The sequence below is a fragment of the Podarcis filfolensis genome (assembly GCF_964270895.1).
Source record: "Podarcis filfolensis genome assembly, chromosome: 4".
Lineage (NCBI taxonomy): Eukaryota > Metazoa > Chordata > Lepidosauria > Squamata > Lacertidae > Podarcis > Podarcis filfolensis.
Genome location: NC_139607.1, coordinates 43,151,400 through 43,176,430, shown reverse-complemented (window position 1 = coordinate 43,176,430; position 25,031 = coordinate 43,151,400). Strand labels below are relative to the sequence as shown.

Genomic DNA, 25,031 nt, shown 5'->3' with positions numbered 1-25,031 from the left:
ATCATGACCCATTTTCATCTGGGTTCAGGGTTGGTTTGGGGGCAGAATCAGTCTTTGCCATTATGATGTATGGGGGAGCCATGGGGGGATTGTGACCTTGTTGCTCCTGCTTGATCTCTCAGAAACTTTCAGTATCATTTACCATAATATCCTCCTTGATCATCTCTGTGAGTTGGGAATTGGTAGCAGAGTGTTGCAGTGGTTCTACTCTGACCTACGGAGTCAGGTTCAAAGAATAGAGTTGGGGGTTTATGTGTCCACAGTTGTGCTGTAGGGTGCCACAGGACATTATCTTATCCTGAAATCTGCCTAGTACAGTAGCTATATTAAGCTACTGGGAATGGCCATTAGGAGATTTGAGACACGATGCCATCAGTATGCTGACTTCCAGCTTTCTTTCTGAATCAGGAGAGCCTGTGACAGCTTTAAACCAGTGCCTGGATGCAGTGGTGGGCTGGATGAAGCCAACAAACAGAGACTGAATACTGATAAGATGGAGACTTTGTGAGCGTGCTTCCCAGGTCCAGGAGTTGGGGAGTTCACCAGTGCTGAAAAGGGTGGCACTCTTTCTGAAAGAGCAGGTGCATAGTTTGGGAATGCTTCTAGATCCATCTTTGTCATTGGATGCTGCAGTGACCTCTGTGATAAGGAGTGTCTATTATCAGTTTAGGGTGATATACCAGCTATACTCTTTTCTGGACAGGCATAGCTTAGTCACTGTGATTTATGTGTTGGTAACCTAACAATTGGTCTACTGTAATGCATTCTATGTGGGGCTTCCCTTGGAATTGGTCCCGAAGCTGTAGTTGGTGCAGAATGTTGTGGACAGGATGTTGAGTGGAGCATTTGGATGAACACATGCTGCACAAATGCCCAGGTAACTATACTTATCATCTACTGGGCCATATTCAAGCTCTTGTTAACAAAGAGAGACCTGAGCAACTCAGGAAAAGGATATCTGAAAAACCTGTCCCTGTACAGACCTGTAAGTTCACTTTCATCATCTGGGGAAATTCTACTTGTAGCACTGCACACTACAGAATATCATAGGGTGGTGACCCAAAAATGAGGATTTTCTGCTGTAATCCCTATACTACCTGTTTCCCTTTCCTCTGTTGTATGTAAAGCAGCAATCGACATTTGTAAAGGCTTATCCTTTAGCCCAGGTTTTCCCACACCCATAAGACTGAACCCTGTTTAGTTGGTTTTATATGCTTTGTATGTTTTTATACTGCTTTTATACTGGTTTTGGGCTGTATTTTTCTATTAATAATGGTGTTTGGGTTTTTAATATTGTATTCTGCTTAGTGGTTTTGGTTCATAAATGCTTCTAAAATAAATAAATAAGTTCACGAATACTCAGGTGTTGACTGCTGCATGTCATATACTTTTAAGTGCTGCTGCTGCATGTCACTTATCAAATATTGTCAAATAAGGATTGTCATCTGAAAGCCTAAGGTCATGTTATGTCAAAAAAATTGAATACTGCCTATCAGATACAGTTGAATGTTGACATGTACAGCATGTCAGTTGCCAGTTATTGTCAAAAAACTGACTGTGTGTCTAATATGTCATTTTGGCTGCTAATTTGAGCCAAATACCGTCCAATGTGAACACTGCTAATGCAGAGCATTTGGATGCTGATATATAGTAGATTTAATGTCAGTGACAAGAGAAGTGGGAATGATATCAAGATATGATTGAATGCTAGATGTTGGGTGGATAGATAGATAGATAGATAGATAGATAGATAGATAAATAAATAAATAAATGCTATTTCTGAAAATGTAATTGGTTACATGTCTGTTTTTGAGTGACTGGACAATGTATTGTAGCTACATTTGATTATTGGTGGTTATTAGTGATCATAATTAGTGGCATGCGCTGTTCCATGGGGTCACGAAGAGTCGGACATGACTAAACAACAACATGGTTGTAATGAGATGCATAACATGATGAAATTATAACACAATAAAAAATAAATTGTGGATCGTGAATGACCAGGGACTGAAAGTCTAGCCTTTGGCAGTTCAACCACCTCAGTCTCTATGTAGCAGAATAGAAAGACTGCAAGCAGAATATTTGACAGCTCCACCCTTTTAACAAAGGGTATATTATGTCTTCTGGCAGACTTTTTAATGTCCAAGTCAATCACAGAGTGACTTCTTCTAAGAGGTTACTGATGAAAATAAGCAGAAATGAAATACATAGCAAAGACATTTCCTTTTATCTTGCATCATCTTCTTAGAAATAAGAAAAAGCTGGCCATTTATTGTTTGGACAGTAAGCAGCATATAAATGAATGAATGAATGAATGAATGAATGAATGAACAATGGCATGTGAGCAAACCCCTTCTTTATTTACTGCTTTATTTGTTGCATTTCTAATCCACTTTTTCCTCCAAGGAGCTCAAGGTGGTATACATAGCTCTCCTTCTCCTCAGCCCCCTCCCTCCCACAACAAGCCCTATGAGGTAGGTTAGGCTGAGAGATTATGACTGGCCCAAGGTCACTAGTGAGCATTATGGCCAAGTAGGGATTTAAGTCCTGGTCTCCCAGTGACCTAACCACTACACCACACTGGATCTTATGGTCCAATTTTATGTATGTTTACTTGGCTGTATTTCCACTATGTTCAGTTGATCATATACCCAAGTAAGTAGGCTCAGAGTCATGTAGTGACATAAATGCTTCTATGTACACACCAGAACTTCCTCCTGTTCCCTCCAACTCCAAATGCTTGGGCACAGATGAGTGGAAGCTGTAGGCGGAAGGAATGGCAAAAGCTTTACTGTGTATAGCAAGAAGCCTTGATTTTAGGATACATGCCTACAAGGGCTGGTTTCTGATGGCCTAAGTGCCAGACTTACCTGGCACCTTCATTACATATCTTTAGGTGCCAGATGAAAATGTTTTTCTTTAACTAGGCCTTTGGCTAAGCCTTGTTATTTTGTGTTCTCATTTTGTATTTTTTGTTGTGAACTGCCCCGTGATCTTTGGATGAAGGGTGGTATGTGTTATGTACTGAAGTTCTCACCCTGGGCCAGCAGGGGGATACTGTAGATAGTTTTCACTCAGGTCCACATATGCAAATAAGGGATTGAAAGTGACGTTCAGTGATTGGATAGTTACAGAAATTGGTTACTGTTGCGTTCTAGTGGAGCTCTATATAAACAGGCTGGCTGAACCCTTCAGTTCTGTTCTGGCCTGTGAATAAACAAGAGCTGTTTGAAGAATCGCTGTGTTGTCTGATATGTTCACCCACAACTTAACAGTATGCAAATCAAATCAAATCAATCGAATCAATAAACACGTTATTCTAGCTGTTGGGTTACTACTGAGAACATGAAATCTGTGGGCGCTGCTCCACTTGCTGTTTTGGGGATGGCATACCCATGTGGCATGCTTATGTTAATGTAAATCAGACTAGCTAATTCCTGATTTGATTAAAATTGGTGTAACTACTAATTTTACAAGAGGTTAGGCAACTCCTTTTCATTAGCAATGAACCATGTAGAGTGGCAGGACATACTCTGTTTGCATTAGCTGTAGCAATGAATTGAGTCAGGGAGCCTAAGAGCTCGACTATGTGCTCTAGTTTCAGGAACAGCAGAGATAGGATTTAATTACTATTACAAGGCAGCATACAATGGGTTTTTACAACAACCTGTAAAAAAATTTTTACATGTGTGTCCATCACAACTGTGTGCTTTCAATGACGATGTGTGTTATACTCAAGCCAGAGAATTTGGATTTGTTGCAGTTCTCCGCAAACTGAATGCAGCTTCCCACCCCATTTGCAGGCATATAGTGGGGGTGAAGCAGTACATAGTCACCATTTTCTCAGACTTAATTCTTGTCCCAGGCTGCTCTTTCCAAATGCTTCTTCTGCAAGTTGTAGGTCTCCTCCTCACTCTAGTATTTGAATAGTGCTGCAGTTTCACACCCACTTCACAAGTTGTGAGCTTGACTGAACAACAGTTCACTCCAACCCCAGCAGTCTTCTCAATGTTTAGATCATCAGTGTCAGTTTCCCTGTTGTGTTTGCTATTGCTCACTATTAAAGCTCTGCAGCATCCGTCCCTTTGCCTAAGCCGGAACGTTAGACATCTTGCTGTGGTTGTTCAGTTCTTTGTGGTGATTGGCACACCACTGGGCCATGGAGCATAGCCAAGGGTAGAAGTCAACCTGGTGTTTGTACATCTCGCTCTTGCTGTTTTTACTAAACAAGAACTTGTTCTGCACCTACTGTGCTACTATTCTGTTGCTGTTGACAATCTTTTGAGATTGTAATGTCTTGGAAACTGTTCACTTTTCATTTATTCTTGTCACATTTCATTGGTTCTACACTTAGAACGAAGCATGGCCTACAAACATCCAGCCACTCCTAAACTATCAGCCTAACACAGGAACAGAATGACCAGTGGGCCAGTGCCATAGCAATAGCCTCTGGCAGCAGCATCGCTGCCATTCACCAGGAGGGGGAAGGATGAGGCAGTGGTGAAATTGTGGCTGCAAGGGCATATTCCTGAAGCCAATCCAGTGGTCCCATCCCACTCACACAGCCCCCACCTCACTGTTGTATCACATCTCCCTTCAGTAAGCTGATCTAACATTCCCCACATGCCCAGAGGGGAATGTGAGAGCAGTTGAAAGTGATGCTTATCATCCTTTCCCTATGACCATCCTGGCTGAGGCTGATGCGAGCTGCTGTCCAACACCATCTGGAGGCCCACAGGTTCCCCACACCTTCAATTGACGTTCTTCCGAGCGGATAAATAAAAGGAATTGATGGAGGGAGACCCTAACACCACTTACCTGAATGTAATCCTCATTCAGTGTCACTGAGGAGTCATGTATAGGATTGCACTACTACAGCTATCCTATTTTCTGGTTCCATATTTGTGCTGTCCCAGAAAAAGAAAAAGAGTAAAAGTAGACAATTTAGCAAACTAATATTTAGGAAATCATCCAAATAGCTTAGTAAGTATTTAAAAAACCAATATTCTAAAATCATTAGTGGGGCACTGGGAGAATTATTAGATAAGTAACATTCTGAAGAAAGAATATTGGCCTGTAAAAATTACAGAGTTAAGTGCCCACAGTGCTCTCAGTCTTTGAATATTTCATGTAATAAATTTGTACCTCCGGTTAGTCCTTTGTGAGTAGTACCTTGCTTAATAAGCTTCTTTGAGTTTGTATGATAACCTCTCTTCTTCTTTTCTGGCTGATTCTCATTCTCATTGTTGTAAGAGACTGGCATTAAGGGAAGAGAATGCCTACTCTAACAGCACTACTATCGTTATTACATTTATATAGCCTTCAACCAATTAACAAGTACTCTTTTAAATCTGATTAACAGCAAGTTCCTAAACAGCTGCCATGACCCAGAATCTTATGGTGATTATTTCATGAAAGTTCCAAAGGTTGTTTATGCATGCTCTCTCTGTGTGTTGCAATTTGCTTATAAAAGTTTTATAAAACTCCCTCCCATCCTTTGTTCAAGCTTCTTCTTGAATGCCCACTGTTCCATTTAGCTTCTTAAAAGAATGGGGATTTTGCTGATAGGGTTCAGAGCTTGACCCTGAGGTCTCGTTAGACGAGGGGTGGGACCCTCTAGCAAGTCTCCCCATCACCCTGGAAAGCCATCAGATATGGACATCCTTGTCCCAGGACTAGAGGTCCCCACACCAGCTGGCTGGATTCTTAACTGGCCAACCCCATGACTACAGGAGCAGGGGAAGTGGTGAGCCAGGCAGACACGGCAGAACCACCACCATCAAAGTGCTTAATTAGCTGCCAGTGAGGAAGGGGAAGCTAATGGGAAATACCATCTCAGATTAGGACCTGACTGAAAGTCAGGAAGGGGTTAAGCCTCTAGCTCCTATATAAGCTCCCCATCTGAGCTGCTTCATTTCCAAATCAACAGCTCTTACTAAGTTTTGTTTTCTTCACCTGGGTGAAATGACTGTGGCCAGGTGACCTGATTCTACTCATTCTCTTATCCAGGTGCTAACAATTGATGGCAGCTTCATGGTATCTGCTCTCTCTTCCTGAGGTCCTTTATATTCACACTGGGCTTGTACAAGAAAGCCATTCTAACACACAACACCTTCAGATAGAGGACTGCCCTTGACATCCCTTCAGTGGCCACCTCTGTATTCACAGGTAAGCACTCCTGCTCAACTTCTTTGCCTGGGTGGGCCCACCTTGAGTGAGCCTCAGTCTATTTACATATGCACCCTACGTGCTAGGCTGTCTAGATCCCCAGAAGGAAAAATTTTCCAGGGGGCTCAGGATGGGGTAGCAGCTGGTGGCTCCTGAAGTGTTACAAGAAATGCTTATGTGAAATGGGAACATAATATTGCCAGTATATTGACATTGCAGCATGTCCTTCCACCTGGGATCATGTGGGTAGAGATTTTCCACCAGGGATTGATGAGAGTTGTATCTACTTGTTCTTAGGTGGAAGGAAGAGGCAATAGGCTGCCACAGAGCCTCTTTGATACTGTATTTGGAGCCTCTGCATGCTTACCCTATCATGATGCCCAAGGTAAACTTTCCCTCTTTGTGTACCATGCTGAATTGGAGAGGGGTAGAGAGAAAGCTTCTTTTTTGCATTCTTTCAAACATCAAGCCCACCTCAAGGAGTGTCATTGTTTGATTAGGATTGCTCACCTCAAAATTGAACTGAGACCAGTATGCCACATCTTTATAGCAGATCCCATATTTCTTGAGCAGCTGGCAATGATGCTGCAAGTGACAAGTGCTGGGCAGCATAGACCTTTGATCTTTCCTAGTAAGCTGGATTTTACATGGACAAGCTTCCAATTCTGAAGGCCTTGAGTCTACTATCTCTAAAGGACTTGGATATGATCTCAAGGGCAGTGAATGACCGAATTTCCATTAATTGCGAATGGAGAGGTGAAGATCCCCAGGATATCAGGTGTATGACCATTGCATCCAAATGTGCAAAAAGCCACAAGCAGAGCAATCCCACTTTAATGAAAAATAAAGTGTGTTTCCATCACATTTCTCTGTCTAAATGCACTTCTTTGATGTTGTTTTGCTGCCATACCCAGTAGGATTCCAGGTAAACGGAGCCCTCTTCACCTTGTTTTTCTTTTTCAAGCAATATAGGAGTGCTAGCAAGCCAGAAAAGTAGGGCATAAATATGAGACCATTAAAACAAGTGATCTCCTCCTCTCACATTCCGTATTCTGAGAAGCCTCGTGTTCATTTTTTAAATTAGAAATTCAAAATTTATTGCACTTTCTTAAGTGGCTTCTAAATGTTTCTGATAATACGTTGACAATAAAGAGCTCCTGTGTCCATCTACTTAATAGTGAAGATGAGTCAGCAACGCAGGGAGATTTAGCCTTGGGAGAGCAAATACTGGCTGAAAGCCTGCTGCTCCATTTTATTATTCTGATGAAGTGATGAAGTGTAAAACTTGTACAGTGTCATTTTGCCATGCATCTCTTTAGGGGTTCACAAAGAGTAGCAATTTCTTAAACGTAGGCAGGGAAAGTGTTGCTTTTAGTTAATGCATCATAAAAGGTCACTGTAAGTATATATGCAGAACTGTCAAAATGATGAGTGCATAAGTCAACATGCTGAAGCTCAGTTTACATCTGTTCTTTTTCTTTTTAAAAAGATGTTTCCAGGCCATATTGTTGAAGAGATAAGTTTGAAAAGTGGTGATGTCTGCTGAGAGCTTGAAAGCCACTGATTGGAGTACATAGCTGTAAAACATCTCTAGTGGGTGGAGGAAGCTCCTTCAATGGCGTTCACAGTTCTTTGCACCTAGCCAAGACAGGCGGAAGCAGAGTAACTTTCCAGAAACAACAATGTGCAAACATGTTGCACATGAATTACATATCTAGGTGGCACTAATCAGCTCCCCTTGGCACAAAATGTGCATTACCTTAGTGCAGCTTTCTGATTTTGTTTTAAAGCAGAATATTAAAAAAAGACCAGAACGCCAAAAGATGCAGGTGACAAAATCTAGTAGAACGAATGACATAAGATTAGCTACTGTTGTGGGATCCAGAGCTCTTTGTGGAGCTAGTTCTTTACAGAATGTTGTTGTACAGACTTACATTTTCTTTTTCCCAGATGAATACTCCGCTGTTCACCGGGACTGTGATTTATTCAATCACTTTAATGAACTTAGATTTATGCTCCATGTATTATGGCATTGCCCTTTTAACGTGTTCAATGCATAACACACATCGTTCGTGTATGTGTGTGTGTTTTAGTATGTGGATGGCATTGTAATTCAACATGTCAAATATATTACTTTTGTAGCAGATTTTAATTCATATTAAAGGTAAAGGTAAAGGACGCCTGGCAGTTAAGTCCAGTTGCGAACGATTCTGGGGTTGCGGCGCTCATCTCGCTCTATTGGCCGAGGGAGATGGCATTTGTTCACAGACAGTTTTCCCGGGTCATGTGGCCAGCATGACTAAGCCGCTTCTGGCAAAACCAGAGCAGCGCACAGAAACACCGTTTACCTTCCTGCCGGAGTGGTACCTATTTATCTACTTGCACGTGCTTTCGCACTGTTAGGTGGGCAGGAGCTAGGACCGAACAACGGGAGCTCACCCCGTCGCAGGGATTCGAACCACCGACCTTCTGACCGGCAAGCCTTAAGCTCTGTGGTTTAGACCACAGCACCACCCGCGTCCCTTAATTCATATTACTGAATGTCAAATAAAATGTTACAATAGGGATGCTAACTTTCACATTACCTTGAGTGTGAAAGTAGCAATTGGCTGATTGTGGGTTTTTCTTCCTTATATGCCATGGAAGACCTCTCATTTCAATACAGAATCATAGAATTGTAGAGTTGGAAGGGACCACGAGAGTCATCTAGTCCAAACCCCTGTAGTGCAGGAAGCTTTTGCCCATGTGAGGCTCAAACCCACAAACCTGACATTAAGAGACTAATGCTCTACCGAATTTTAATCTTCTTTTGTGCTGGTGTCTTTTCTCTTGATCTCATCTGATTACATTATGGGACCATTTATTTATTCATTTATTTTCTGAAAAAAATATGTGCAAGGAAGCTTTTGGATAGCATTCAAAGCAGTGCATTCATTTAGTGCCAAACCACGGAAGTCCTTATTCATTGTGTTACTTTGGCAAATCAGTTGGGGGGGTCATATTATGCATTATTTTAGATTTTTTGAAGACAGAATGCTGTCTGATTTCTGTTGGGATTTCTAATGAATTGTCGATGGCATGAAATGCTAAAGACACAACCCCTGGTTTCACTGAATACATTATAGTTTCAATGGAATTAAAATATGGAAAGGAATTTGGATCAAATGTGATCATAAAATATGCTAAGCCTCAGTTAAAATATTGTGTTGAGGACACACAAGGAATGCTGTGAAAGAATGCCACCACAGCACACATTCCATTCTAAAATGGAATAATATCTTATTCATGCTGGCATAGATTAGATCAAAATCTAATCCTACAGGCATTTTTAAAGCAATGCAGAAAACACACCAGGCCTTATAACTATGTATATAACATCCATAGTGCATTCACACAGTTAGAGAAATACTTGCACACATGCTCAGTTGATAAAAATAATAATAGTGGAGGTAATGGAGGATGGGGAAGTAGTAATTGAGGGCAGGGGACAGCAGAAATACCACCTACCACTATGGTTGGAAAGCATCACTATAAATAGGGGGGGGGGGATATGAAGTGTTAGTGTATGGACAAATGCACACACAAGGGTGTGCATGACTTGCATGCGTGCTCATGCCCCTGTATAGACCAAATGTGCCATCTATTTGTAGACACACTTGTAGGTTCACATAGATGTGATTCAGCTTTTATCTGACTTTGCAGGCACTTGCAATATTTTTTGAAAAACTGGGATCTAAAAATAATAAAAGAAAAACTTCTGTAAGCATTCATAGAAACTTCATGCCAGGCACAAAAGAGCTTGCGACAACTTTGCTCAGTGGCGTGTGACTGTGGAAGTTGGTGAAGAGATGACATTGCATCTCCCCACTAGTGGTGCTCTCTTAACATCTTCAGTGCTTTCCACATTAATCAGATTCTTCTAAAAAGCGAGCCACTTATACTGATAGACCTCACAGCATCTAGTGACTCACACATTTGTCCCAGATGATAGTTCATTCATTTCTTCATTCATTTTTTTATAAGGTAAGGTAAAGGACCCCTGGACGGTTAAGTCCAGTCAAGAGCGACTATGGATTGTGGCGCTCATCTCACTTCAGGCTGAGGGAGTTGGCATTTGTCCACAAATAGCTTTCTGGGTCGTGGTGGCCAGCATGGCTAAACCGCTTCTGGTGCAACAGAACACCATGACAGAAGTCAGAGTGCACAGAAACACTGTTTACTTTCCCATTGCAGCAGTACCTATTTATCTACTTGCACTGGTGTGCTTTCAAACTGCTAGGTTGGCAGGAGCTGGCACAGAGCAACGAGAGCTCACCTCATTACGCAGATTCGAACTGCCGATCTTCTGATCAGCAAGCCCAAGGGGCTCAGTGGTTTAGACCACAGCGCCATCTGCATCCCTCATTATAAGATTGATTACCCACCCTTTACCAAGGCAGGTTAACCACCAGAAAACACAATATTGAAGCAGATGAAAACCACTGCAATTTAAAAACACATAAAACCAGTGCTTTTTTCTGGGGAGACGAAGGGGTATGCATACCCCTCAACATTTTGTGACTCTAAGTTTGGCCTCATTGAGGGGCAGTATTTCAATATGAGTAGGAAAATAAGGGTACCGCTAAACATTTTTAAGGGGGAAAAGCACTGCATAAAACCATTTCAAAATGGAATAGATCAATATGCAGTGCTTTTTTTCTAGAACTCAACATGAACACCTTCTTTGTTCTCTTAGAATGGCAATGGCGCCCACCTGAGAGGTGATGAAACTGAGTTCCAGTAAGTTCCAGCTGTAAAAAAAGCCCTGGCAAAATGAATTCAACAAAGGAGGTGGGTCACAAACAGCAAAATACCTTCACTGCCAAAGGCCAAAATAGCATATGGTGAAAAGTGTTCCATGAAGATGCTAGATGCACTTCTCTACAGAGGAAGTTGAACAATTTAGGGCCTGCTGCAGAGAAAATCTTCTTCTGCATCACCCTTCCCCACACTTCTAAGGTTGATGGAACTACTAAGAGGTCGATAGGGATGGGAATGGTCTTTCATATATCTGGTTTTTTTTTTTTCTCCTACATCTTGTCTTTTTTTTTTTATAATATTTTTATTCAAGAATTTTTTCCATATAAACATAACATACATGAACATACAAAGACATAAACAAAACAAAAAACATGTACCATTTCATATCCTAGTTTCTTATACCTTTCTTCCCCGACTTCCTCATGCCTCCCTTTTCTGTATTCCAAATTCTTATTGATTACTCAGCAAATCTTCCCTTATTTTAATTTAGATTTAAACTAATCTTCCTTATTCTCCTTGTCTTAACCATTGCTAATAGTAACCATTTACTTTCCAGTCCAACATCATTCTAACTTTCATTAACTTTGTGATATTTCTTTAAATAGTCCTTGAATTTTTTCCATTCTTCTTGCGCTGCTTCTCTTCCCTGGTTTCGGATTCTGCTCGTCATTTCTGCCAAGCCCATGTAGTCTATCACCTTCATCTGCCATTCTTCCAGTGTGGGTAGCTCTTGCGTCTTCCAGTACTTCGCAATAAGTATTCTAGCTGCTGTTGTAGCATACATAAAGAAAGTTATATCCGTCTTTAACACCCCTTGGCCGACAATACCCAAGAGAAAGGCCTCTGGTTTCTTGGGGAAAGTATATTTAAATACCTTTTTAAGTTCATTATAGATCATTTCCCAGAATGCCTTAATCTTCGGGCAAGTCCACCAAAGATGAAAAAATGTACCTTCAGTTTCTTTACATTTCCAACATTTATTATCAGGCAAATGGTAAATCTTTGCAAGCTTGACTGGGGTTATGTACCACCTATATATCATTTTCATAATATTTTCTCTTAAGGCATTACATGCCGTAAATTTCATCCCGGTGGTCCACAACTTTTCCCAATCAGCAAACAAAATATTATGACCAATGTCCTGAGCCCATTTAATCATGGCTGATTTAACCGTTTCATCTTGTGTATTCCATTTCAGCAGCAAATTGTACATTTTTGACAAATTCTTAGTACTGGGTTCTAACAGTTCTGTCTCCAATTTTGATTTTTCCACCTGGAAGCCAATTTTACTGTCTAGTTTAAACGCTTCATTTATTTGATGATAGTGCAACCAATCTCTCACCTTCCCTTTTAATTTCTCAAAGCTCTGCAATCTCAGTTTGTCCCCTTCCTTTTCCAAAATTTCCCAGTATCTTGGCCACTTAGACTCCATGTTTAACTTTTTAACTGCCTTAGCTTCCATTGGCGACAGCCACCTTGGAGTTTTATTTTCCAGCAAGTCTTTATATCTAACCCAAACATTTAATAGTGCTTTTCTGACAATATGATTTTTAAAACTTTTGTGTGCTTTAACCTTGTCATACCACAAATATGCATGCCACCCAAAAATATTGTTAAAACCTTCCAAATCCAAAATGTCTGTGTTTTCAAGAAGCAGCCATTCTTTCAGCCAGCAAAAAGCTGCCGCTTCATAGTACAATTTAAAGTCTGGCAGGGCAAACCCCCCTCTTTCCTTTGAATCCGTTAATATCTTAAATTTAATTCTGGGCTTTTTGCCCTGCCAGACAAATTTAGATATGTCTTTTTGCCACTTCTTGAAACAATCCATTTTATCAATTATTTGCAATGCTTGGAACAAAAACAACATTCTTGGCAATACATTCATTTTTATAACTGCAATACGGCCTAACAAGGAAAGCTTTAAGTTGGACCAAATCTCCAAATCTTTTTTCACTTCTCTCCAAGTTTTTTCATAATTATCTTTAAACAAATTCACATTTTTAGCTGTCATATTTATACCCAAATATTTCACTTTTTTAACCACAGTCAACCCTGTCTCGTTCTGAAACCTTTCTTTTTCTATCTGTGTCAAATTTTTCTCCAAAACCTTTGTCTTAGACTTATTCAATTTAAATCCTGCCATTTGACCAAACTCTTGAATTATTTCCAAAACTCTTTTCGTGCTAGCTTCTGGCTCTTGCAATGTAAGTACTAAATCATCTGCAAATGCTCTCAGTTTATATTGTTTAGCTCCGACCTGAATCCCTTTAACCAACTGGTCCCTCCTAATCATATTAAGCAAAACCTCCAGGACCGATATAAAGGTCTTTCATATATCTGAGGCCTAAGTCATTTAGGGCTTAATACACTCATGTGAGCACCTTGAATTGAGCCCAGAAATGAACTGCAGCCAAAGATTGCACTATCCTTGTTTACATATATGAATGCAACTATTGTACATTTAACTTTCAGCGTCACTTCCTAAAATTTAGTCTTCTGTATCTTTCTGTAGTGTTTGGTAACTTTTTTATTTTAATTTTCTGAACAGGGCAACCAATAACCTTAATAAATCATTAGATTGTTATATAAATCATGCATGTTTAAAATTGAGCTGACTGATTTACAAATCAGGCTTCTGAATTAAAGGTTGTATTGCTGATTTATTAGTTGCTTGATGGTTTCCCTAAATCACACTACTCATTTGTTTGAGTTACTGTGCACCATTAGTACTACCATCACACAAATTGCATGCCTTTTATAAATGATGCAACTGCCTCTTTAGCTCATGTAATGGACAACATTATTATGGGTCATAACAACATCCGTCAAGTTGACTGATCTCTGCAAATCTATGACACTCTTGTGTTTTAACCCAAAGTATGAAGGAATCTGATTTGTAGTCATGTTTGTCTAAGTCATGATATTGTCTACATGACAACCTGATTAATGATGTGCTGTGCATGCTTCCCCCCGCCCCATCCTGCAGTATACTTTAATGGAGAAAAGGTATGTAAACATAAGCATTAATCAAGATGAATGGAAGAATATTAGTGTTTTATTATAGAGCTTTTATAGTCGTCCATTCAATGCTCAGAATCAACTGAATGATTCTTTCATTTTAATAAATGGGGTTAGAGTGGTGCAATGTTCTTTAGCCTACTCCTGAATTTTTCAAGGAAGGAAACTGAAGCACTTCTCTAGGAATATGAAGCATGTTCCTTCAGGGCCAAGCAAATGCTGGTCCATCTTAGGCATATTAGGGTAGCCGTGAACTATTTCAGACCACACAGACATCTTCAGGTACTCATTCTCTCATAGGAGAGTCTGAAACGGGGAAATTGCAAAGAAAAATGGAAATGCTTTGGAATATTAATGAGAACTTAAAAAAAATAAAGTAAACTGATGTGAAAATGTAGAGAATAGAATTTCAGACAGGAAAAATGAGAGAGAGAGAAACTAAAACTGGAATACAGTCATACCTCGGGTTAAATGTGCTTCAGTTTGAGTGTTTTCAGGTTACACTCTGCGGTGACCCGGAAGTAACAGAGCGCATTACATCTGGGTTTCACCACTCGTGCATGCGCAGATGCTCAAAATGACGTCACACGCATGCGCGGAAGCTGCAAATTGCGGCACGCGCAGACGCGGGGTGCATTCGCTTCAGGATGTGAACGGGGCTCCGGAACAGATCCTATTTGCATCCAGAGGTACCACTGTGTTCACCTACCCCTTATTTATTTATTTAAGCAATTCTATACCACCATATATAAAAAAAATCAGGGTGATGTACAACGATAAAACACAAAACACCACTAATACAATAGCTAGGAGAAGACCGTTCCTTGGGGCTATTATATTCCTACTGCCACCATTTAAAAAAAATAAAATACCTTTTGTTATCCTTTTATTGCATATGACAGCTGAGTATAGACTTTGGACAAAGGGACCAGGAGACTATTATTTTTTCAGAAATCAAACCAAAATATTATAATTTCTTAAAGCTTACTTAAATTGATGGAATAAGGGTTATTTGCAAATTGGTTTTATAACAATGCATAGCTTGATAATAGCTTAAAGATGTTGCTGCTGTTTTAAAAAGGTTAAATGAGGTTATTTAGAGACTTGCTCTAGTTCCCAGCTCTGTACTAAACCATTGGACAATGAACTTTTTTATATACACCCCTGTTAAATCATAGAGAACTTTACAGAAGTATTCTTCATGGTTGGGTTTCTCTCCCCCACAGACTTCAATTCTTAGTACTCTTATGTCTGACCAGGGACTAGCTGTTTCTTCAGGTTAACCAGCAACTTCCAACACTCCGGCCTCAGTTCTCCCTCTTAATAAAATCTTCTCTCCCTCTGTTTCTTCTTTCAGTGCTTTTAGCTTTAAGAGATTGCCCATTAGCCCATTAGCTTTCTCTGCCCACCTCTGGATGCCAGCTGTTGTCCCCGCCCCACTGTGGCTGCTGCCCTCCCCTTCAGACTATCTCAAATCTTGCTGCTTGAGATTCAGTGAATCTCTTCATATTTCCCCCACCATGTATCCAACTGTCCCCAACATTGCTCAGCCTGCACTTTTATTCTTTCCAGTCAGAACCCTCCAACCAATCACCAGTTTTTCAGGGGAATACTGAAACCTCATTGGCCTTTAAATATGACTCAATACATTTGAATGAAATGCTGACCAATCACAACCTGACTCATGTAAATGCTGACTCTTTTCACAAACTATCATAACTGAAGTCCCACTGTTTACATAGTCATCTCCTTAGCAACAGTATCAGTTTAATTGCTTCCTGGCAGACTGCCAGGTGAACCCCGGCACAATGTATTTCTCTGGCTTCAGTTAGGAATAAAACCTTCATGCAGTAAACTATTTGCAATCCCAACAGTGTTCATAACAGAACAACCTTTAACGTTTAAATTGCTCGTCATAAAAATAGTTTCTTCACATTAACCTTTTAAATATTTGATTATTTCTCAAATGTGGCTGCTGCTGTTGCATTTATTTAATTGTTAGAAGGTGAAGAGCCTCTGAGGTATTGCCTATTATTCAGGGAAATTATTTCCCACCTTCTGCCACAGCATCTAACCCCCCTGGCATTTTCCTGAGCACGTTGTACAAACATGTATTTACAGTAATCCATGGAATCAGCTTTAAGTTACATTGTTTTTGATCTATTGACCCAAGACCATTTATGTGTTAGCAGAAACAACTAAAGCAAGGACGGTCAAGGATTCCACATTGGCATTTTAGTTAAGCAGGCTGCATTGGAAAGATGACAATGGAAACATTGAGTGACCTTTTGTAGTCAAAGTCAAATACATTTTTCTGCAACAGTTGAGATCCAGAAGGTTATTGACAAGCATTCCATTTTGGATGGCTATAACCATCTATAAATTTTGCAATTGCTACAACAAATAGGTTCTAACATAGCTCTGATCAAAACTTTCCCCTCAGCTTGATATTCTGAGGCAAGAATGGTCAATGTGGTTTGTTCATTCATTCATATCAGGGCAGTGTACACTGTATACCTGGACTCACATGTTTGTAGCCAGCACTCATATATGTTCATATACACACTGCTGGGAGGTTTAGGTTCTTTTGCTAGAATTATGGCGTGTGCTTTTTATGGACATATGCTAACTTTTAACCCTATGCCCACAAGAAGATTTCACATAAAGAAATAAAGAAAGTTGGGCTTATTACATGAAAAATTAGCGACAGAATATATAAAAATATGGCTACAGACAGCAAAGTTGCAGACCAAGCAGGTAGCAAACTGCAATACATACCTCGATTAAAGAGTAAAAGATTCCCTAACTATTCTAAAAAGCCCCAAAGAAATGCGGGCAGAAGCTAGAAGTGGAGAGAAGGAGGGAGGAGAAAAGTACACCTGCCCTTAAAACAAAGCAGAAGTGTGTTGAGTCCTTGGGAGCACTGGGTAAGTTCTGTCCTACTGGAGCTAGAAGAGCTAATTAACCTTTGAATCAAATGGGTTTTTAAAATCCCTTTTTGCCAAGGCATGGCAGTGGAGAGAGGAGGGGGCTGTGGACTGGGTGATTTCTACAATGTCCACAATTACTTCCAGAAGAGTGAGAAATATTGTTGAACTCCAACTCCCATCAGCCCCAGCTAGCTTGGTCAGGAATGACAGAAGCGGTAGTTCAACATGTTGGCTACTTCTGGTCTGAGCCATGGCTGCTGTAGTATAAAACAATATGAAATAGTAAGCATACAGTGGTACCTCGGGTTAAGAACTTAATTCGTTCTGGAGGTCCGTTCTTAACCTGAAACTGTTCTTAACCTGAGATACCACTTTAGCTAATGGGGCCTTCCTCTGCCACCGTGCCACCACCACACGATTTCTGTTCTCATCCTGAAGCAAAGGTACTATTTCTGGGTTAGCGGCAGTGGCGTAGCGTGGGGGGTGCAGGGGGGCCGGCCGCACCGGGCGCAACATCTGGGGTTAGGGCAAATCCACGGGTTAGGGGGCGCAAATCCACGGGTTTAGGGGGCGCAAATTACTTGCCTTGCCCCGGGTGCTGACAACCCACGCTACGCCACTGGTTAGCGGAGTCTGTAACCTGAAGCGTCTGTAACCCGAGGTACCACTGTAGTATGAAACACTTGTGTGGCTGTTTGTAGGAAATCTATGTAGGCTTCAGAAGAAAGAAGTTGGGGCATTTCTCTATAGATGCAATTCAAAACAAAGGGGATTGGAGAGGGTGTGGCCGTCTGCTGGGGAAAGTTGTAAAGGGGTCGAGAAAGAGATGGGAAAGGGCACCTGGATGCCTTCTCTGATGTTTGTTTTGGGGTATAAAAGGGCCAGAGAAACCATCAGAGAAAGGGCAAGTATGGGATTCATCATGATGACCTCTTTGTACTTCTGCAAATCTTTGGGCTCCCCTTATGATGTTCCTGATTGCAGGAACACTTTGGCTACCAAGGGCAAGCCTGAGAAGTGCTTGACTGGAGCTGCTGCTGTGTAAAACCTTCCACAATCTATTTCAAAGGTATGATGCCTTCCAAATTCTGTGGACTACAACTCCCCTCACCCATAACCATTAGCAATACTGACTGAGGCTGAGGGGTCTTGTAATCAGCAGCTTCTTTGGGGTACCATATTGGCCCCTCTGATCTACATAACCATGAAAGGTAAAGTTGGGGGTTATCCTCAGAAGCTTTCTATTGATTACATTATTCTTTGCATTTAAAATTAGAAATAGAGCCTCAAACAATATTTACTTGCTCCAAAATAATCCATATGGTGAGCCAAGGATTTGAATTTAGATCTTCATGTGCAAGCCCCACTACCTGACCTTTAAATTATATTGCTTCTGTCTGCTTTTGCTGTTTTCCAAACAGAAGTTTTTGTCTTGCAGAAAAATCAAAGGCTGTAGAGTGTATTTGCACATTTCTATCCTTAAAAATAGGTCTGATGTTGCAGTAATTAATCAGACAAAATCATGCTTACTGACTTGAAGGAGAACAGAAGATCACACCTGCACTTTCATGAAAGCAACATATAATTTATACTCTTTTTATATGAATTTATGGCAACACCCTCCCCCGCCCACCCGGCTTCATTGGTTTACTCATTCAAAGGATAACTAGGTGTATGGAAAATTTCACTAGAGCTTCTTGTTTATTTAAACTGCTTCTTTAGAATTAATTATGTAATGAAATTTAGCTTTAATGAATGGCTCTTTTTGTGCAAACCAATTTGTGGGTGAGTTAAATTTCCTACAGCTGAATTATTGGCTATCATGCCTATATCAGTGGTTTTTCCATTGCCGTACAACACATCAGCTTAAAACCTGGGGTGGTTTAAATATGGGGGGGGGTCTGTATTTGGAAATGTTTCTTTCAGGTCGAAACAAAACTTGGGTAAAATCACCTGCAGAGCAAAAAATTAATTGTATCAAGCGGTATATAATTTTTATGAAATGGATAATTGATAAACTCCCACAGGCTGCAATTCTGAGGTCATTGTATTGGGAATACAAATATCATTTTTACCATCATAAACAATGGACTATTGGCTCAAGTCAGAAAGGCAGAAGTCAGGGCTAAGCAATGATCTAGTATTCCTCTATTTGTCTTTTGCTTTAATTTTTGTTCATATTTTCATTAGAAAAGGAGAGATTTCTCCTTAACTTCAGGGCATGCTGGGTGACTGAGATGGCTTTGGATTCCTGGGATAAAAATGGTTGCCTAGCACACTTCCAGTATGGCTCCTTGTGGCCCTACTGATACTGGGTGGTTGAGCCAAGGCTTCAGAGGATTCAGTGGTGGTGAGAAAGGAGGAACCAGAATGAGATACCCCACTCTGACACTAAAGCTATGTCTCCAGTATTAGCTGGGAAGATCTGAACTATCCTGTGGCTCCCTCACAGTGATCATAGGATCTGGTCCTTACAAGCTATTGTAGCCTTAGAATTCATTTGCATTTGCTGCTCCTACAACCACTGCTGACTTGAGACTCTTCCCCCTCCACTTGACATATGCTGCTTGCACTATCCTTGAACCATGGTGTGCCCGAGTTCAGTTTATTATAGTCCTTTTGTCTATTAGAAGTCAACATCAAAGTCAGTGACAGGAGATGTGAAGGCCAGACTGGCATAAGTTATTGTTCACTCATGTCAGCAATTTTCGTTTCCCTTGAATGCCTTACCTTGACATAAAAGTCTTAAAGTTAATTATTCCTGCTGGCATAAAGTCATGTTCCAAGACAGCCCGAAGTTTTACCCATCATGTTCTACTCATTTTTAAGTAAAATACCACATTCATGAATGTTTTATTAAACTTGCCCCCTCCACGAGTTGGATCTTGTACAGAACCCAAGTAGGAAGCTGTCTGATATCAAATTAGATTATTACTACACCAAGTCAAGTATTGCCTGTTCTTGACTCGTAGTGGCTCTTCCAGGTATCAGCAGGAGGTCTTTTACTTCTCAACTTGATATGGCAGAAATGGGACCGGAGACCTTCCGCATCCAAAGCATTTGATAGGGTCTCTTTTCCTTAGCATTAGCAATACAATAAATGTAAGTGGTCACTAAGAATGTGGATTTGCAATTTAATTTCTATTCTCAGCATTGCCCATAATTAAATACATATCCTATGTAAGTATAGGGGAAAAAATTCAGTTCTCTCATGGTTTTGGTGTTATTTCAACTGTTAGGCTGATTTTAATTGGTCTTGTTTTGGTCTGGTCTGTTCCTGCTATTTTGCAATGGTTTTTATATTTTCATATATACATTGACATGGTTGTTTTATTCTCTGTGTTACGTTGCATGTATTTTGTTTGAAACTGCTCTCCAGTTAGAGGATAATGAAAGATGGTCTCTGCATTTTTTAGATATGGGATATGACTTTAAGTGTGAGCAACACTGAGAATGGAAATTAGTCTGAAAGTATGTCAATAAATAAATTGTAAGTCAACAAACAAACTTATAATCAGCCATTTGTATAGCACCATCTAACACAAAATATATTAGCTGGCTTCGGAGAGCCCAAAGAGTTGCAGAACTACCAAAAAAAAGTAAAAACAAAAACCCTACAGTGGGCAGGAAAACTAAAACAATCCTATAAGATCAGAGTGTGCTCAGTGGGCAGAGAATGCTAACTGACTGCTGGATGATGAATGGAAAATGGGGGGGGGGCGGGAGGGGATTGCAGTATGATTGAAGACTGGCAAGTACTGTGAACAGGAAAACTCCACATTGCAACTTTTTGTTGCAACCAAATCGTCACAATTCTTTTCCAATGTAAAAATCTTTGAATTTTTTTGGTTGCTTTGGAATTTCAAACTATTAATATTCATCATCTGAAATTGTTATTTCATTTATTTATTTATTTATTTATTTACTTATTTGCATACTTAGAATCAATAGCTCCATAAAAATATGTAGCCGTGTTGGTCTGCCATAGTCAAAACAAAAAAATTTTTTTCCTTCCAGTAGCACCTTAAAGACCAACTAAGTTAGTTCTTGGTATGAGCTTTCGTGTGCATGCACACTTCTTCAGTGTATCTGAAGAAGTGTGCATGCACACGAAAGCTCATACCAAGAACTAACTTAGTTGGTCTTTAAGGTGCTACTGGAAGGAAAAATTTTTTTTTGTTTTGTCCATAAAAATATATCAACTTGGTATACAATATATATGAAATATATATATATATATATATATATATATATATATATATATATATATGAGTTTCCTAGAGCAGGGTATGACACACTAAAAGCTCAGTGCCAAGTGAAGGCCAACTGAATTTCAGGGGCATGGGGAACCACCAGAATTACCCCATCTGAGGATCTTGGTGGTAGACTAGATGTGTTAATTATATAGACATGTGCTACAAAGTTAGGTGGAAAGGTAGTTGTAACTGAAAAATGTAGCAGCTCTAAAAAGTCTAAATTAATCTTGTTGAATGCTGTCAAATTCTGAAAGCATCAATAGCAGAATCCTGTCAATTTTCTAAATGCTGTTGACAGTCAAAGGCTGTTGACAAGAGTGTTCAGGTGTTGTTGTCGAGTGATAACAACATTTGATTGCTGTCAAATGTTTCAAGAAACCTATGATAGCGGTGAATGGCTTCTGCATAAATGTGCTGCTGAAGTAAGATGGAGGGAACTAAGGCTGCGTACATGTTGTTTTACCAATTTAAAATGTACCTATATAGCTCTTTTCTCAGTTTGTATAAAAGCTGATGTGGAGGGGAATGCATTAAAATGCAGTATTTCCTAAGAGATGAGAGGATTGATACAGAATAGCTATTGGATGTGGCGATGGGCTGGACTCAACCTTGTCATTGGAGCACTGATGCCAACTATAGGGGGCCCTGAGGGTCTGGGAACCCACAAAAAATTGTTGTGGGTTCTCAGCACCCATACCACGGGGCCTCCGACACAACTTCTCGGGCCTCATGAAGCACTGGGGCCTCCAATGCAACTTCCAGATCCTTGTGAAGCCTTGCGGGGCCTCAGAGGTGGTATCCGAGGCCTCACAGGGCCTCGCATGTGACTTCTGGGACTCCCAGGCACTGCTGCAGTGAACGTGATCTAACATGACGCCATGACATCACTTCACATCACACACATCACTGGGCACCCATAGTATGGGGCCCACTTTGGCGCCCCTGCACTGGAGATTCAGGTGACCTTGGTGGCGAGGAGTGTATTTTTCCAGATCCAGCCACATTTGGACAGAAATGACTTGGCTTACTCCATGTTCTAGTAACTTCTGGACTGGATTACTGCAGCTCATGCTCTACATGGGGCTGCCTTTGAAGACAACTTGGAAACTTCAATTGGTCCGAAATGCAGTGGCCAGATTATTGGCTGGCATTCCATTGAGATCTCACATAGCCCCCATTTAAAACAGCTGCACTGGTTGCCTGTTGTTTCTGGACCCAATTCAAGGAGCTCACACTACTTTATAAAGTTCTAAATGACTTAGGCACTGAGTAACTGAATGACTGCCTTCTTCCTTACAGACCCTCATGGGCACTAAGATCTACAGAAGGGGTAATCTTGGTTCTTCACCATGCTCAGAAGCTTTAGGGGTAGTGGCCCAGGAGAGGGCATTTTTTGTGGCAGCCCCTAAATTGTGGAACTGCCTCCCTGCAGAGTTTCATCTGGCATCTTCATTATATAGTGTTTGGCAGATGCTGAAGACACACCACTTTACCCTAGCTTTTGACAGTGAAGATATATCTTTAAGACCCTCCTTATTTTTCTGGTTGTAAGTTGTTTTAAACTGTTTCTAACATTGTGTTTTAACCAGTGCTGGGAGCTGAGAGGGAAAGGTAACAACAACAACAACAACAATTTTCTGGACATTTGGTCGCCTTTAATGACTTTTTGTTAACAGAAGTGAGGAGGCAGTGAGACCTCAAATGGCACAAGCTTCATTTTGGAGAGAGGCTCTATCATAAAATGAGTTGTATTCATTTTTTGTAACATCATGCTAGCACTCTCAATGTACATAAGATAGGGACACACATTGTTCTGATCAGAAACATTTACTGAACAAATACGTCTTTGAATTCCATTTGTTTGTTATGAAAATAAAATAATCACAATAATAATTTTATCTATCTATATCTGTCTACCTACCTACCTACTTACCTACCATCTATCTTTCATCTGTCTGTCTATCTATCTATCTATATTTATCTATCATCTATCATTTCCCTTTGATATGCAAAAGCTGTATCAGCAAGTTCGCTACTAGCACCTGATTGCCCAGCAGAGTAGCTTGGGAAGGCTTTCCCCTCCCCTAACAAATAACCAATTTCTTACATGGACCCACAAAAGCTCACTAGGTATTTCCACACTGCTACTACACTTCTGCTACACTGCACTACCACTTAAATATGCGTTTTCTCTACATGTCCCATAAATGTGCTGGCTGAGTAGCACAAGGCTACATCTCATGCTGGTTCCATGTTCTACTTTGGAAGGAACCCTTAACTACAGCTGCCCAGTTCAAACTTTACGGGAAACCTAGGTTTAAAAAATGGGGATATATTCCCCAAAGCTTGGCATGTGATGGAAGGAAAGGATGAGGATGAAGTGTACAGACACACTGCTTGTTACGGGTCCCATAAACCATGGTTTATTGGGCCAAGATCATGATGCTTGAATCAAGTCAACCTGTGTTCTTCTGCATAGTAAGTTTCTATGGAACAGAAGGAATACACAAGAACATATTTGACATCAAAAATAGTGTTGGCTGCTATTCCCTTCTTCTTCTCCCCCATCAACACACTTGTATATAAATAGAGCTGTGAAATATTTAGTCACAGAACGTATGGACCCTTCATCTCCATGCTGGGAGAAGCTTCCATTGATTTTTAAAAGCACAGTTAGGGGGCACTGCTGCTGTGTATCCTGTATTAAGGCCACTTCCTGCTTTGCTGTGACCCTGAACCCTCTCCCTTGGAAGGAACTGGGTCTGACACATACTGGGTGAGATACAAGTTGCTTTAATTCACATCTTCTCAGCATTCAAAGCATGCCACCAAAACAGTTCAGTGTCTTAACTTTCCTTTTTTCAGCTCTAATGCTAATTGTAGCAAGAATCTGAGCAGCTCTCATTATTGATCACTTTGGGATTTTTGTAGATAATGGGCTAATTGCTTGTTTGTTAGTCATTCTTGCAAATAATTAACAAAAGCAAAGTACAAGGTGATTGTGTCTGTAAGGGAAAGCTTGCAGGGGTGAAACAGCAAGTGTGTCATACAACTCAGAAAACTATGCTGTGAGAGGCAAGCAGGAGCCATTACAACTAGGTCACAGCTGTTATGACAAAGCAGACTCTTTGAAAAAAGTATTGCTCCTACAATTTCAAAGGTGAAGCTAATTTGTTTAGCTTGTCACATGAACACCAATGTAATGAATTACATTGGTCTTTGGGGTTGCTAGGTATTCAACCAACATAACAAGTTCATCTAAGTCTTTGCTATATTTGCATTTCTGCCAATAGGGAATTCATTCATAATTAGTCATTTCCTGTTCTCTAAACTATCCGGATGGCAGCACTAATCTACCAAGCTGGTCTGGGTTCTCCATTCACTTAAGCACAAAAATCCCCTATTTGTCTCTGACAGGGAATGTATTGTTACACACTACCTCTATCTCTGAGTGGTGTGAGATCACAGCATTTTCCTGATAAATATTCAGGGTTTGTGTTTCCCTTAGAAATTAGGCACAGCAGAGATTGAAATTGGGGGTAGAAAAATCAATAAGCAGCCCTTAGTTTCAGCCAGTGTATCCTTCTCCAAGGCACTATCCTCCTGATTTCTTGGCTAGGCAAAGCTTTCTCCAAATTTGGAAGAAAACAGAAGTCTGAAGTTTGAGATAAGCAAGAGCAGTTGTGAGGACTTTACTTCTCTTCTGTGGAACATGGTTGGGGGAAAAGGTGACTATTTCTGTAGTCTATGAGAGTTAGCTCTCATTAGGAATAAGCAAAATTAACCAATTCAGCTCCATAATTGTTCCCAAATTCTGACACTCAGCTTAATTCTACTTCGAAATTCAGATTCTGGAATG

At 40.4% G+C, this 25,031-nt stretch overlaps 2 long non-coding RNA genes across 5 annotated transcripts in view; one reads left to right on the top strand and one right to left on the bottom strand.

Annotated features, from left to right (window-relative positions):
- The first annotated feature begins 2,573 nt into the window (after positions 1–2,573).
- The window catches only part of LOC310762028, a 40,247-nt gene continuing 17,789 nt past the window's right edge, over positions 2,574–25,031 (top strand). For 2 of the 4 annotated variants that reach the window (XR_014547805.1, XR_014547806.1), the window contains exons 1-2: positions 2,574–2,655; positions 6,010–6,168. This is a non-coding gene — a long non-coding RNA (uncharacterized lncRNA). Of the gene's footprint in view, positions 2,656–5,588; positions 5,803–6,009; positions 6,169–6,465; positions 7,033–25,031 lie in introns of those variants that run through there. The other 2 variants (XR_014547808.1, XR_014547807.1) reach the window with 2 other exon arrangements.
- Positions 14,006–15,518, bottom strand: LOC310762029. Its single transcript, XR_014547809.1, has 2 exons — positions 15,396–15,518; positions 14,006–14,292 (listed from the first exon to the last, which is right to left on the bottom strand). It is a non-coding gene; the product is annotated as an uncharacterized lncRNA (long non-coding RNA).